This window comes from Cetorhinus maximus, chromosome 22 (assembly GCF_964194155.1).
Source record: "Cetorhinus maximus chromosome 22, sCetMax3.hap1.1, whole genome shotgun sequence".
Classification (NCBI taxonomy): domain Eukaryota; kingdom Metazoa; phylum Chordata; class Chondrichthyes; order Lamniformes; family Cetorhinidae; genus Cetorhinus; species Cetorhinus maximus.
In genome coordinates, this window is record NC_135900.1 from 9271882 (window position 1) to 9287985 (window position 16104).

At 45.1% G+C, this 16104-nt stretch overlaps 1 protein-coding gene across 3 annotated transcripts in view; it reads left to right on the forward strand.

Annotated features, from left to right (window-relative positions):
* Positions 1 to 1180: 1180 nt before the first annotated feature.
* dcn (decorin) overlaps positions 1181 to 16104 on the forward strand; it is a 69518-nt gene continuing 54594 nt past the window's right edge. The window contains exon 1 of one of the 3 annotated variants that reach the window (XM_078567753.1): positions 1181 to 1200. The gene's annotated coding sequence lies outside the window, so the exon portion shown is untranslated. Of the gene's footprint in view, positions 1201 to 1233; positions 1436 to 2871; positions 2891 to 16104 lie in introns of those variants that run through there. The other 2 variants (XM_078567751.1, XM_078567754.1) reach the window with 2 other exon arrangements.

Genomic DNA, 16104 nt, shown 5'->3' on the forward strand with positions numbered 1-16104 from the left:
TCAAGTGGCCAATGTTCCACAGAAGAGCAAAGAAAATGCATCAGAGATACTGTGAAGCTCTCCTTGACGCACCGCAGCATTGATCTTAACGGCTGGGAGGAGCTTGCTACCAATCATTCAAAATGGCGACAGGTTGTCCATCAAGCTACATCACACTTTGACTCACTACATCTTAATGATGAGGCAGAGCAGCAACAGAGAAGGAAGCGAATCCTGCACTCCGGATCCCACTGCCGCGTGTGACATCCTGCCCCATGTTCCCAAAGACCTGTGGGCCAAGAGTCGGACTGTCCAGGCACATGAAGACCCACGGCAGAAACTCGCGACCCTGGGTGGACTTCATCCTTGAACCGAGGGGCAGTCGATGACGATGAGACGCACTGTAATGACTCACGCCGCCCAAGTGATCTGACATGCTCTGAGGGGGTGAGACAATAAGAATTCAATCTGTGGCACTCACTCCCGAGGTGTGCCTCTCCAGCTGTTTCTGGGCAGACGTTTCGACAAGCTAGCAACAACAATTGCTTCAGTGGAAAGTAAATATTAATTGTATCATAACTGTTTAGTGGGTGTTATGGTCTGCCGGGGTGGTTGCAATTTATTTTGACTTTTGAGAGGAAAGAAGTACTGGCCTTTCACTTTAGTGTAAGTATAGTGGGTGAATGAGGATATTCTGGTACAATAAGCGCTTTGAAGCCCAGACTAACAGCAGGCTTGTTATCATGCTAAAAATGGCCAGGCGTCTTCAGTCAACTAAGTGGCTGGCCTCCCAAGAAGCATTTCTTGAAAAAACACGTACTTGCATTTTACTGAGTTCTCAGAGATTCTGTGACAGAGCCCCTGGATTTCCATGAGGCAAAAATCTTCACCTTCATGTGCTGTCGCGCCCTGAGTAAGATCACTTTTCATTGATGCCAATTATCATTTGAGGCATTTACAAAACTATTGCATTTTCAGAATCCGTGGAAAAAAGTCCCTATTATGGAGTTTATTTTCTCAAACCCCGATGACACGTTTGATAAATTACACGTTCAGATCTAGTGGGGGTGTGTGGCTGAACAAGTCCACGTGCAAAGGGAATACACAAGCCAAACTGAGGGGGGGAGGTGGGTGGGGAGTGGGAATCTAACAAAAGACTAATAAAGTGTTCTTGGCTTCAATACAAGGGATATATCATTACCATATGATCAGGAGTTGCCGGTATGTGTGTGTGTGTGTCAGTTAAAGTTCTCTGCAGTTAATGGGACCTAGTCTAGAGGCTAGCTAAAAGAACAGGAGCAGGGGATAACTTTTTTTTTTAACCAGCTGTGACCCTCCAGCGAACACTAACACGCTCCCTCCCCTTTGCACACCTGTACTACTCTCCCCAGGCAGCGAGAATTCACCGTCAGAACATCTCAGAGAAACACTGGGACGGATCTTAGCAACTGAAAAGGTATGGCTCGCGTCCAATGCTGATCAATTCAATCTGCAAATAGTCATCGATTGTGATTTCTCCCCCCCACCTCCCCCTCCACCTCTTAAAAACTGATAAGCTCTGTAAAATCTGAGTGGCTTTTTCGCAATCTTTAACTCGATTGCATTATGCGTTGTATCTGAGGCACTTTCTCCCTCCACCCCCACTCCCCCCCCCCCCCCTCCTCAACCAAAAGCATACTTGACAAGGTGTGCTTTGCTGCAAAATAAGTTTTCTTTCAGCATGGTTTTTGCATTTATCGCGTGGGGCGAGCCCTTTGTTTTAACTGCAGCTGTTTAGATGAAATATGTTGGCCCAGCAACTTTGACTTTAACGGCTGGAGGATGAATGTATTGTTGACTTTGTCTCTTCAACACTTGAAAGGAGATGCAAAACTGACCTTGTAACTGTTTGCTAGCTGCACTCCGGGGGTGTAGTCAAATAAAACTACATGGTGAATGTAAGTTATCAGCCTGTGCTACTGGCAATACTGAGATGTGCTGTTTGATCATTCCTGTACAGCCTTATTAATAGAATTCTGAAGAGTGAAATAATCACATGGTCCTAAAGTGCTACTTTAACAAGAAGATTCTAGAAATGTTTTGTGTTCAGTATTGTCTAATTCTGGGCAGTTCCATCATTGTGATTTTCTTTCAATAGCTTCTTTTATCCTCATTTCTGAAATGACCCCTTTGGTCTCTTCCTAGTAAGTGTGTTCAAATCCGTTCTTGAAATCGAGACAAAATATTTTAACGTGGTGAAGCAACTACTGGCTTGAGTATCCCCTGGTAATGTTACATTCTCATAGATAGTGGCCAGCTGTCCCATTTTGTAACAGATTGAAACATAAATTCTTGGGGAAAAGATAAGGAACCAGGGCCAGCGCAAAGGGTAATTACAGTCATTTTAGGATCCTTGCCTTCCACTTTTTGTTCAGTTGTGCTAGACTCCGAAGAGGGTGCTTGGTGAGAATCGTAGCAAGGTGACAGATGCCCCATCCGATTTTTCTCTTAGACATAGAAATTAATTCCTCGCGAAACTAATTTCCAGGTCTCCTTTTGGTCTGTTGAGTGGGCGTATCAACTGAAGTGAGAAGATGTGTGTGGCCAGGAGCATATTGTGATGGGGCACCTGGTAGTGTGGGATCATTCGCCCACCAGTAGGTGCTAGCTGTGGCTCAGTGGGCCAGACTCTTGCCCCTGAGTTACAAGGTCACTGGTTCAAGTGTCACTCCAGAGAATTGAGCACGCAATTTAGGCTGACACTTCAGTACAGTTTAGAGGGAGTGCTGCAATGCCACAGGTGCTGTCTTCTGCACGAGACATTAAACCAAAGCCTTGCTGTCCTTTCAGGTGGATGTAAAAGTGGTACTACAGTATGTTGAGGAAGAGCAGTGTAGTGTCCTGGCTAGTGTACAAGTTTAGCAGGTAATAGGTAAGGCAAATGGAATGTTGGTCTTTATTTCAAAAATAATGGAGTATAAAAATAGGGAGGTCTTGCTAAAACTATACAGGGCACTAGTTAGACCAGACCTAGAATACTGTGAACAGTTTTGGTCCCCTTGTCTAAGAAGAGATGTACTGGCATTGGAGGCAGTCCAGAGAAGGTTCACTAGGTTGATCCCAGGGATGAAGGGATTTTCTTATGAGGAGAGGTTGAGTCATTTGGGCCTGTACTCATTGGAGTTTAGAAGAATGAGGGGCGACCTTATTGAAACATATGAGGGGGCTTGACAGGGTAGATTCTGAAAGGTTGTTTTCCCTTGTGGGAATGTCTAGGACCAGAGAGCATAATCTCAGAGTAAGGGGGCAACCACTTAAAACAGAGATGAGGAGGAATTTCTTTTCTGAGGGCAGTCAATCTGTGGAATTCTTTACTACAGAGGGCTGTAGAGGCTGGGTCGTTAAGTATATTCAAGGGTGAGATAGACAGATTTTTAATCGGTAAGGGAATCAAGGGTTATGGGGAAAAGGCAGGAAAGTGGAGTTGAGGATTATCAGATCAGCCATGATCTCATTGAATGGCGGAACAGACACGATGGGCCGAATGGCCTACTGCTGCCCTTACGTCTTATGGTCTTACGGTCTTGCCAATATTTATCCTCCATCAGAGAATGATACAGCATAGCAGGAGGCCAGTTGGCCTATCACACCTATGCTGGCTCTTTCAAAGAGCTATCCAGTTAGTGCCACTCTCCTCCTCTTTTCCCATAGCCCCACACATTTTCCCCTTTAAGTAAATATCCAATTCCCTTTAGAGAGTTCCTATTGAATGTGCTTTCACCACTCTATCAAGCAGAACATTCCAGATCATAACAACTTTTTTTATATTCTTTCATGGGATGTGGGTGTCACTGGCAAAGCCAACATTTATTGCCCCTCCCTAGTTGCCCTTGAGAAGGTGGTGCTGAGCCACCTTCTTGAACTGCCGCAGTCCATGTGGTGTAGGTATACTCACAGTGCTGTTAGGGAGGGAGTTCCAGGATTTTGATCCAGCGACAATGAAGGGACAGTGATATATTTCCAAGTCTGGATGGTGAGTGGCTTGGAGGGGAACTTGCAGGAATGCAGGTGGTGGTGCTCCCGTGTGTCTGCCATTCATGTCCTTGCCGCCTAAAATCTTTCTACCTCATGTCACCTCTGGTTCTTTAGCCAATCACCTTAAATCTGTGTCCTCTGGTTACTGACCCTTCTACCAGTGGAAACAGCTTCTCCTCATTTACTCTATCAACTCTCCCCTTAGCCTGCTCTTCTCTAAGGAGGATAATCTCAGCCTCTCTAGTCTCTGCATGGTATTGCAGTCTTTCATTCCTGGTGCCATTCTAAGACCTTGTCATCCATCCTAATGTATGGTGCCTGGAAGTGGATACAGTACTCACGCTGGGTCCTATCTAGAGTTTCATGAAGACATGACATAATTTCTTTGCTTTTACACTTTATGCATCTATTTATAAAGCCAAAGATTCCATTTGTCTTTTTAACAGCCCTCGTAGCTTGCTCTGTCACCTTCAAAGACTGGTGCACGTTCACCCCTAGATCTCTCTGTTCACACATTCCCTTTAAAGCTGCACCATTTATTTCAGATTGCCTACCCCCCTGCACCCCCCCCCACCCCCATTCTTCCTACCTAAATGGATTATTCACACTTTCCTGCTTTAGATTTCATCTTCCCATTTCACCAGTCTGTCCGCACCCTCCCTAAACCTGTTACCACTCTCCTCGTTGTTTATCGCTTTTCAGAGTTTTGTACCATCTGCAAACTTTGAAATAGTGCCCTGCATTCCCAAGCCCAGATCACTAACATATATCAAAAAGAGTAGTGGTCCTAATGTCCACCCGTGGGGAACACCAGGGCACATCCCCTTCCTGCCTGACAAACAGTCATTCACCATTACTCCATCACTTAGCCAATTTTATATCCAAATTGTCACCATCCCATTATTCCCATGGGCTTCAGTTTTGAAAGCCCATATAACCAACATCAACCACACTATCCCCATCAACCCTCTCTGATACTTCATCAATCAAATTAGTCAAACATGATTTCCCTTTAACAAATCCTTCCATGTATAAACTAATGGTTTTCCAATTTTGTCATGGATTAATCCCTCTAAATATCTCCCCACCACCATTAGGCTGACTGACCTTAATTACCAGGTTTATCCTTTTTTTGCACAGGGATGTGGCATATTCATCAATATCACTTTAAAAAATCCCCAGATTATCATTATGACATTGCAGTTTGTGGGAGCTTGCTGTGCAGAAATTTCCTACATTGCAACAGTGACTACACTTCGGAAGAGTGCTTAATTGGCTGTAAAACTTTAGGACATCCTGAGATTGTGAAAGGCACAAGTTCTTTTACCATTCCATATGAGCTGCCCTGGTATTCAATGACCTGTAGCAGCTTGATCCTCATTCTAACTGATGCTGAATCATGCTAAACTGCGTTAATAAAATTAACCAGTATCAGGAGGTTCACCCCTCACCTGGCATACAGAAAATGTGAAGAAATGTTTAGCAAATAATTAACTTAGTTTGATTGGTTGGCAATTATCGGTGGCCAAAATTTAAGTTTTCCATATCTGGGAGGAAGATTAAATTAATTTTAAATGAGCTGCCTACTTCCATTCCTCCCAGGTATCATCTTCCATTTTATCTCACAAAATGGACACTGATGATGTTCACAGTCAAACATCAGGCCCATGTTTAACTCCAATACCTCAGCACCTTGGGCAGGCGCAATGTACACCAGCTTCAACATGTCTCTCTTTTTCAGCAAATACCTCCCAAGATCTTATACGTTTCAATCAAGCCACCTCTTACACTTCTAAACTCCAGCAGATACAAGCCTAGAATAAAAGCAAAACAAAAAAACCTTTAGCTCCGAAGAAGTCATAAGGGTTTGAAACGTTAACTCTGTTTCTCTCTCCACAGATGCTGCCAGCCCTGCTGAGTTTTTCTGGCTTTTTTTGTTTTTAATTCAGATTTCCAGCATCCACAGTATTTTGCATTCATTGGATACAAGCCTGGCCTGTCCAACCTTTCCTCATCAGACAACCTGCCCAATCCTGGTATTAGTCTGGTAAACCTTCTCTGAGCTTCTTCTAATGCATTTACATCCTTTTTTTAAATAAGGAGACCAATACTGTTCACAGTACTCCAGTTGTGGTGTCACCACTATCTTTGGCTTTCTATTAGTGAGACGGGACAGAAACGCTAATTGTTTCTGGGTGCCTATGCCCTGTGTGATTTCATTGGTCAGACTTCTACCAGTTATGTCCAGTCAGCACTCACCTGTAATAATGCTACTTCTTGTGCGGAGTAAGGATATTGATCTAATTTCAGAGTGGCAGCCAACATGAAAATGAGCAAACCCACCAATTTATCTATCGGAATTCACAGATATGGTCCTTCCAGAATTTTTAAAGGCTGATTCATAATTGTGTGGGCCTGTGAATTAATTTTTTTTATGAGGGTAGTTAACCTTGGAATGTTGAAAACAGAAATGGTTGCCTATGAAAAATTGCATAAAGTTCTAATTGCAGTTCTTTTAAATTTGTCCTGACCTTTTTCTACCTTCCATAGAATTTATATCACAGAAACAGGCCATTCAGCCCAACTGGTCCATGCTGATGTTTATGCTTCACATGATCGAGCCTCTTCCCGCCCTACTTCATCTAATCCCATCAACATATCCCTCTATTCCTTTCTCCCTCATGCGTTTATCTAGCTTCCCCATAAATGCCTGTACGTTATTCACCTCAACTGTTCTCTGAGGTGGCAAGTTCCACATTCTAACAACTCTCTGGGTAAAGAGGTTTCTTCCGAATTTAGTGGATTGATTGGTGACTATCTTATATTTCTGACCCCTAGTTTTGTCTCCCTATAATGATCTATTTAAATATCAAAACCTCAAGCTTTCAGTTGCCCATGTAAGGGACTAAAGCAAATAACTTGTTTTTTGCAGGCCACCTATTTAAATTGTTTATGAGTCCGATGGTGCTCAGCTGAAGTGCTGCTGAACGCAGTGCGATTGACTGTTTAGAAGCCCGAGGGCAGTTACTTGGTTGGGTGGATTGTCCCTTTGTTTAGGATGGCCAGCTTTGGTTGGACATATTCGTGGAGGAATTATCACATGATCTTCTACCTCCAACTGCCCCGTCCACCCCCACTCCTGCCACCTTAAAGCACTTTACAGCCAATTAAGTACGTTTTGAAATCCCCACTGTTGTCGTGTACAAAACACACCATCTAATTTGTGCACAGCAAGCTCCCGTAAATAGGTGTGATAATGACCATATAATCTGTTCTTTGTGATGTCGATTGAGGGATAAATATTGGCCAGGATTTTGGGGTTAACTCCCCTGCTCTTCTATGGCCACTGGTGCCATTTAAATTCAGTTAATACATTTGGAATTGAAAGCTGGTCTCAGTGATGGTGACCATGATTGTTGTAAAAACCCATCTAATTAACTAACACCCTTTACTAACATCCTTACCTGATCTGGCATACATGTGACTCCAGACCCACTTAACTGCTTTCTGAAATGGCCTTGCAAAACCCTCCCTTCAAGGGCAATTGGGGATGGGCAACGAATATGCTGGCCCACATCCCGTGAAAGAATAAATAAAAATTATGAGTTTGTGGGAATTACAGAATATGTAAATACTCACATTGGCATATAAAACAGCCCCCAAAAATTCAACCCAAAAAACACTAAGGAACAAGATTAACATTGTTGAATGAGCAGCTGTATCAGCAGATCGGAATGAAAGGTTGTCATGAGGGCACTAGCTAACATGAAGGTGTGAATTTCCGTAACCTTGCTACTCTTGCAAACTCAGGGTGACATAGGATACATCCACACAGGGCCTCGGTTTGAGGTCACGCCTGAAAGACAGCACCTCCGACGGTGCAGTACTCACTCAGTACTGCACTGGAATGTCAGCCTTAACTTTTTTGCACAAGCTCTGGAGTGGAACTTGAACCTGGAAACCGGTAACTCAGGAGTGAGCATGCTACCACCTGAGCCACACAGTCACGGCTGACACTTTAGCCCCCGAACTCTAGGTCAACATTGGTACAAAGCTAAGGCCACTTCAAAACAGAGCTGAACTTGTGGTGTGAATACATCCGTAATAACCAGCATATTACCATTGCCTGTCACAACCACAAGGGAAATACCAGCGTGACTTTTCTGAGGGAGAAGTGAGTGGGGATCGAGAAAACTTTGGAAACACGTACTTGGCTCAAATCGAATAAAATAGCCAAGTTTAATGCACGGACATGCATCGACTTAAGACGTGAGCAAAGATAATTGCAATTATTACATTCTTTAAGATTATCAGGAGCCAACATGGAGGACATGGCAGTTTCCAACTGGCAATATAAATAATGAGCATACTGAGCCAATACAGTATTTACTGGGGATGCAAGGAGATTTTGGTGCCTGAAAACACTAAAAAATTGTCGACAGCTACATGAAAAAGCAAAAGGAATGTAACCTTCATACCAAGAGGCCAAATGTAATGGGGTGGAGGTTATGTTACAGTTTTATAGAGCTCTAGTTAGATCCCATTTAGAATACTTACAGCACTGTGGGTGTTCCTACACCACCTGGACTGCAGCGGTTCAAGAAGGCAGCTCACCAGTACCTTCTTAAAGGCGATTAGGGATGGGCAATAAATGCTGGCCTAGCCAGCGACGCCCACATCCCATGAACAAATAATATAAAAAAAATACTGAGTTCAGTTCTGGTCACCTCACCTCAGGAAGGATATTTTGGCCTGGGGGGGGGTGTGCGGGGAGTGAAGCCCAGATTCACTGGAATGATGCCTTGGCTAAAAGGATTATGAAGAAGTGTTAAGAAACTAGGAACAAAGTTAGGCCATTCAGCCCCTTGAGGCTGTTCCACGCCATTCAGTGAGATGGGCTGATCTGTTGCAAAGGCTGCATATTCCCTTGAGTATTGAAGATTAAGGTGTGATCTAATTGAGGTATTTCAGATGATTAAAGGTGCTGATACGGTAGATAGAGAGAAACTAGTTCCTCTGGTGGGGGAATCCAGAATAAGGCAGCTTGGCCTTAAAAATCAGGCTATTCAGGGGTAATGCCAAGAAATGGAAGGGTAATGGAAATCTGGAACTTTCCCCCAAAAAGCAGTTGTAGAATTTATCACTCAGATTGATGGATCTTTGTTGGCATTAAGAGTTCTGAAACCAAGGTGGGTTGATGGAGTAAAGATACAGTCAGTCATGATCTAATCCTTAACCTGTTGCTACACAGGAGCCTTTTAATATCGATGAATCTCTGGTCCCATCCACATTCTTTACTGCTAAACTAGAAATTTAACTTGGGTTCATTCGTAAACATATATCATAATTGAATCAAATAGTGACCAGCACAGCTCAACTTTGAATATTAAAGTTTGATTGATTGACAGGCAACTTTTATATTAAAGTGAATCAAAAATGCAGACTAGAAACTAATTATTAAACCATTTGTTAGTCATTTCAGAATCACTCCTTTCTAACTCTGTAATGTATATTAAAATACATTTGAAGAACATCTTCAACGATTTGGTATTTGGTATTTTCCTGACATGGATGGTGAGATGTGAGAGACAGAAAATAATCAGACAGTGACTAATGGGTCCATGTTTATCTTGTGAGAATTCCTCTCTTCTGACTAGTTAGTGCAGTGATCTGACGGAATGAGTTAGCCACATCTCATCTGGCAATTACAGGATACACTCACAAATAAGACAATGTCCAAATTCAATGCAACAAATTCCATGAATTTGTAAGAGTAGCAAGATTACTGAAATTCACAGCTTCATGTTAGCTAGTGTCCTCGTGACAACCTTTCATTCCGATCTGCTGATACAGCTACTCATTCAACAATGTTAATCTTGTTCCTTAGTGTTTTTTGGGTTGAATTTTTGGGGGCTGTTTTATATGCCAATGTGAGTATTTACATATTCTGTAATTCCCACAAACTCATAATTTTTATTCATTCTTTCACGGGATGTGGGCCAGCATATTTGTTGCCCATCCCTAATTGCCCTTGAAGGGAGGGTTTTTGCAAGGCCATTTCAAAAAGCAGTTAAGTGGGTCTAGAGTCACATGTATGCCAGATCAGGTAAGGATGTTAGTAAAGGGTGTTAGTTAATTAGATGGGTTTTTACAACAATCATGGTCACCATTACTGAGGCCAGATTTCAATTCCAGATGTGTTAACTGAATTTAAATGGCACCAGTGGCCATGGTGGGATTTGAACTCTTGTCCCCACGCATTAGCCTAGGCTCCTGGATCACTAGCCCAGTGACATTACCACTAAGTCACCTTCTCCCTTTAAACAGTGATAATGTCACACAACATTGTAGAATTAGATAATAAGTGGATGAGTGTCAAGCAAAATATTAACACGAAGTTAAATGAATTCATTGCACTTAAACAGCAACTCACCCCTTTTTTGACCTTCAGTGCCGAACTCAACTCTCCCGTCCCTGTATGTGACCAGTTGGGCCACCTCCAATAGTTAATCAGGAATGGGAGCTTGCACTGCAGCCTGTAATGAAGAGGGAAAGCTGCTATTGAAGTATTGCAGTGCCATCGGGGTTAAGAGCGGGAATTTGCAGCTGACAATAAGACCTGATGGCAATGCACTAAGATGGCTACTGCTGGGCCCACTCACAGTCTTTGATGCCATTAGTTTCCAGGAGTCATCCCAAAATACATACTTCTTTTTAAATTCATTCACGGGATGTGGGCTTCGCTGGCTGGGCCGGCATTTATTGCCCATCCCTAGCTGCCCTTGAGAAGGTGGTGGTGAGCTGCACAGCTAAAGACTAGCTGATCCATCAAACGTGCCCCACACCCTCATGATGGTTGGAGCATCAAGACTAGACACCTCCTACCCCCGTCCGCTGGTCCTGCATCCACCCATCCGTAAGCCCCTATCCTCACCTCCACCCCTATCCCCACCTCCACCCCTCCCACCCCCCAACCCAATATCTAGAGACTGGAAAAGAGAGCCAGAGAAAAACCCAGGGTCAAAAACAAATTTTTGCAACATTCCCCTCAGACCCCCTCAGGTGATTGAGCACAAGTCCAGGTGATCATCTGGATCTCTGGTTTGTTACCTTATTATTCAACTAGGAGTCACAAAATGACACACACTTTTAACTTCAAACAAAGATGTTCATTTCTAAGATAAAAGAAAAAGACTGCGGATGCTGGGGCTCTGAAATTAAAAACAGAAAACGCTGAAAAAAACTCAGCAGGTCCGACAGCATCTGTGGAGAGAGAAACAGTTAGCGGTTCGAGTCCGTATGACCCTTCTTCTGAAGAAGAGACCCTGCTGAGCTTCGCCAGTGTTTTCTGTTGTTAGATCGTAAAATCTCTAAGGCCTGAGATTCCACAGGGGTCCCCTGCCTTAACTCAGGCCATTAGTGCCGGTTTCCCTAGAGGCGGATGTTGATCCACCATCACAGCTAGACTGAGAGATTGCCGTGCAACACTCCACAACATTTCAGAGCTCACTTCCATTACAATAACAGGCAAGCAGCCACTGATACATCATGTCTCACATTCCAAAGGATGACATTTAATTTATAGTATTTAAAACTCCCAGAAATATTTCCTCTGCATATATTTAATAACAATCAAGACAAAATTTCCATTTTCCCTCTGCATTGGCTTCATTTCTTCCTACTCTGTGTCCGCCCTCAGTGTACCCTGCGAGGGGTGGATGGGGTGATGTGAGTGGCTGGTGCAGGCAAGGACAGCTGGATTTTAAACAGATGTTTGGAGCCAAGTGAAATAGCAGCCAGAGAATCTGGTGGAACATTAGTAAAGGAAGGATGAGGGTGGAGTTCAGTCGCAGACTTGGCATGTGGGGTTTTACGTGGATCTGTCAAGCAATTTGTCATATCTTAAGAATTAAGTGGAAAAACAGAGTCTAGAATAATATCAAATACCAGAGATTGAATATGGTGTTTTTTTGACTGCCATCTGCTGCAATATGTATGTCACAACAAAACACAGGCCTTTTCCGTAAGGGAGGAATTCATTTTGTATGCATTAAGGCAAATATTTTGTTCATATTTGTGCTTCAAATATTCAGCTGGTTGGGTCTGTTTCCATGTTAGCTGTGTCTCAGTGGGTAGCACTCACACCTTTGAGTCTGAGGGTGGAGGGTTTAAGACTGATGCTTCTGTGCAGTACTGAGGGAGTGCTGCAGGATCAGAGGTGCCATGTTTTGGGTTAAATGTTGAAGTGAGGCCCCATCTGAGCTCTCAGATGGCTGTAAAAGATCCCCTGGCACTCTTCGAGCAATATTTACTCCTCAACCGATGCCTAAAAGCAGGTCATCTGGTAATTTTAGTTTGTGGGAGCTTGCTGTGTGCAAATTGGCTGTCATGTTACCGATGTTACTACAGTGACTACACTTAATGCTTCTTTGACTTTAAATTGCTTGGTGGTGTCCTGAGGATGTGAAAGATGTTATACAAATGCAAGTTCTCTCTTTCATTCTATAGTGAAAAGGTCTGTACGTGGTTGTGCGTCTGTTTACTTTTGTGTTTCGATTGTAAATGATTTATCTAATTGTTTAGATATAAAAATAAGATTGGCTTCTGGAACATTCTTTATGAATATTTGACTAACTATCATGTTTAGGAGTACAAAGTGGTAACACTTGGATTTTTGGCCAGAAATATGTGATACTGCCTCACTATAAGCAAAGACTTTTAGAAAATGGGAAATCGGGACATCCACACTTTCTCTCTGGCAGGGTGGATTTGCCATGTATTAGTTTCACCAAATGTTTAACTTTTAATTTACAGATATATTTGTATATAATGCATTTATTTTTCTTAAAAAAATACGCAAAAATCTTGTGGTTGACTATTACCAGGTCTAAATAGTTTGAAATGTAAAACTTTTTGTTTTATGGATTACCCTTTTGTAAAGAAAGTTGTACAGTTAATAAATTAGTAGAAAATGTATTTACTGTTACTGTTAATGTTACTAATCCAGAGATAAAAACAGAAAATACTGGAAATAGGCAGCAGGCTTGCCCATGGAGAGAGAAACAAAATTAATGGGCAGGACCATCCCAGATTTGCACTAAGTGCGGTAACGTCTCTGAGAAAAGGTGTTTTACTCACTGGCCACAGTGGCGGGTTTTTGCACCATATTGTCCCCTTCCTACCTCATAAGTTATGCAGTCGTGGGAAACACGGTGTCTCGATGGCGAGTGGCCTCCGATTTGCCCGCCACGCCGATATCTCACCAGTTCCTCATGCAAGGGCACTCTATTTAAACTTTAGCCGCCCTCACACTTCTCAATGCTTACAGCCCAGGACTGCTCCGGTGAAGACATGGCCCCCAGAGGCCAAAAAGAGTGCAGCCCCCCCCCCCCCCCCGATTCAGTGACACATCCTTGGGACGCCTTCTGGACACAGTGGAGACCCACCACGATGTCCTCTACCCCCGCTCTGGCTGTGGGAGGCCCATCAGTCTCACTGCTCTGGCTTGGGGGGGCGGTGGTAGAGGTGATCAGTGCCAATGCTGCACACGAGAGGTTGGCCATCCAGTGCAGAAAACGGATGAATGATCTCATCCGTGCCGCCAGAGTAAGTCAACCATCTCATCACCCTAAACTCACCCACTCACAAGCCCATCACCTATTCACTGGCACCTCACTCACTGTCAGCTCAAGGGACATCACCACTCACTCTCTCACACACACCCTCACATCTCCATCTGGCCTCATCTCCTCTGGAGACTGCCTCCTCACCCTGTCCAGGGCTCCACTCAGCACACACACATGCATGCCTGGCATCCATCTCATTTGGTCAGGCACGCGCCTTGCTCACACTCTTCCCCATCTGTCTTTATGCCGGACAAGATCACGTACAATCACTGGGAGAGGTCCGAGACTGGAGGTGGAGTGCCGGACATCAAGGGTGGAATTTTGCGCTTGTCAGGTGGGCTTGGCGGGGGAGGGCAGGGGGCAGTCAGGAAGCTGACGGCCGCCCGCGATCGGGGCCGGACCGTGATTTCACACCGGCCGGCCAACTAAGGCCTGCCCAGCGTGAAACATGAGCAGCGGCGCTCAGCGCTGCCTGTGCGGACAGGGGAGGGTGGGCGAGCGGGGGGATTTCGTGCCTGCGCTTGAGTTAGCGCTTGAAAAATCTCCCTGAGGCACGGGGCTGCTTCGGGGGGATGAAGAGTTTTAAAAATAAAAAAACAAAGATCTAAAAAATGTTATAAAACATGGCCCCTCATGTGACTCTGGCACACGAGCAGGGACATGTTATTAAATAAATTTTAAGATTTTTATTTCATTTTTATTTTATGTTGGAAACCTCATCCCACCCGTGGATGAGGTTTCCAAAAAAACGCAAAGGCCGCTTGGCTTTTTTGCCTACCCGTCAACTGTGAGGGTTGGACCCGCAACGAAAAATTTCTTCTAATGACCTTTTTAATGGCCTGAATAGGCCTTTTAATTGTTGGCGGGCGCACTGCTGACTCGGGCGCACGCCCGCCGACTGAAATATCCTGGGTCACTTTACACTCGGTCGGGTTGGGTGCGCGCCCGTCCACCGAGCTAAATATTCAGCCCCACGGTCCTCTCTCGGTTTGAGAGGCGCGTGTTGAGCTGGCCGGAGAGGACACGGTCCATTCCTGTAGCGACGGTGAGGTCGTCAGCGAATACCCACATGAGGACCCTGCACCACATCATCCAGCACTCAACGCTACTCTGAGTCCCCTGTCCTGTGTTCAATGCAGCTGCCAAACACTAATAATTGCCATTTTCTGTCCTAGACACACCTGCCATGTTGCCCTCAGGCAATCTTGGCCCCAACCCCAGTGCCGAGAGCACCTCGGATGAGGACCCTGAGGCCAGCTCCATTGAAGACCTGTCACAGCGCTCGCCCACACCCTCCACCAGCGCAGCGACACACAACTCGATGGGACCTAGATGTAGAGTAGCCTCGGGATCACATCCTGGTGAGACAGCACCCAATCTGTTCCACAGCAGGTGGGAGCAGGGACATCCTTTGTTGCCGGCACTCGGAGGGCTGCTGGAGGCGAGGAATCTGCTGAGTCTGAGTCAGACGATGAGCCTCTGGACTCGGTCCCCAATCAGTTGGTGGAGCTGCAAAGACAATCACGGGAACATCAGGAAGGGATGTCCGCTGCACTCTTCAGATTGCAAGGGAAGATGGAGGAGTATGTCAGCTTTCAGCCTGAGGTGATAGCGCTGATATGCTGACGCACCGAGGTCAACACTGGTAGGATGGCAGTTGCCATGGAGACCATGGCCCAGGACATTGGTCCTGCCCTGCTGAGTGGGCTGCGCTCCATCGCTGGTGCCATAACTGGCCCCCAACAGTGTCAATGCAGAGGGGTGTGGGGCAGCTCGATCTCACTCCAGCTTCCCAATCTCCTCAAGGACTCAGCCTAGGGCTGCCAGGCACCCATAGGGAAGAGGATCAGCATCTCGCCACCCCGGGGCCATCCATCCAGGTGACTCCAGTAATGCCCGACAGATCAAAATCCCCTCTCCCTGTGACACTCGCAGATCCAGCTCCACAGGCCAGGGAGGGTGCACCTGCCCCACAGCAGGACACCCAAAGCAGGCCGGGGGGCGCTCCAGGTCTCAGCCCTCCAAAGGACGCCCGCCAAGGTCATCACAAGCAGGGCATAGCAGTCAGCAGGCTGCCTCCACCTCTGCTGTGGGTATTAAGGAAGCACCAAGACATAGCGACAGAATTAGGAAGGTTAAGAAGATGTAGTTGCATAGCTTGGGCATGGGTGTTAATCACTTGTACATAATGTTCACTATTGTAAATTAACTCCCAAGAATGTCCCCCTACCTATGGCTCCTTGTTATGATAAGCAGTGTTCGTGTCACTCAGATATGAAACCTGGGTTCCTGCACAACATAAAAGCAGATGTCTCAATCCAGGGCCTGCTCCCTGTGCTTTGTGCAGCCTTCAGACCAAAGTGATGGTCTGGCCTCACATTCACTGGACACATTACTGATACCTGCGCCTTGCTGGTGCTTGTCATTGCTGCCAGAATGTCCTGGGCAGGCGTCCCAGAGCTCCGTCATTCTCTCTGCACCTTTG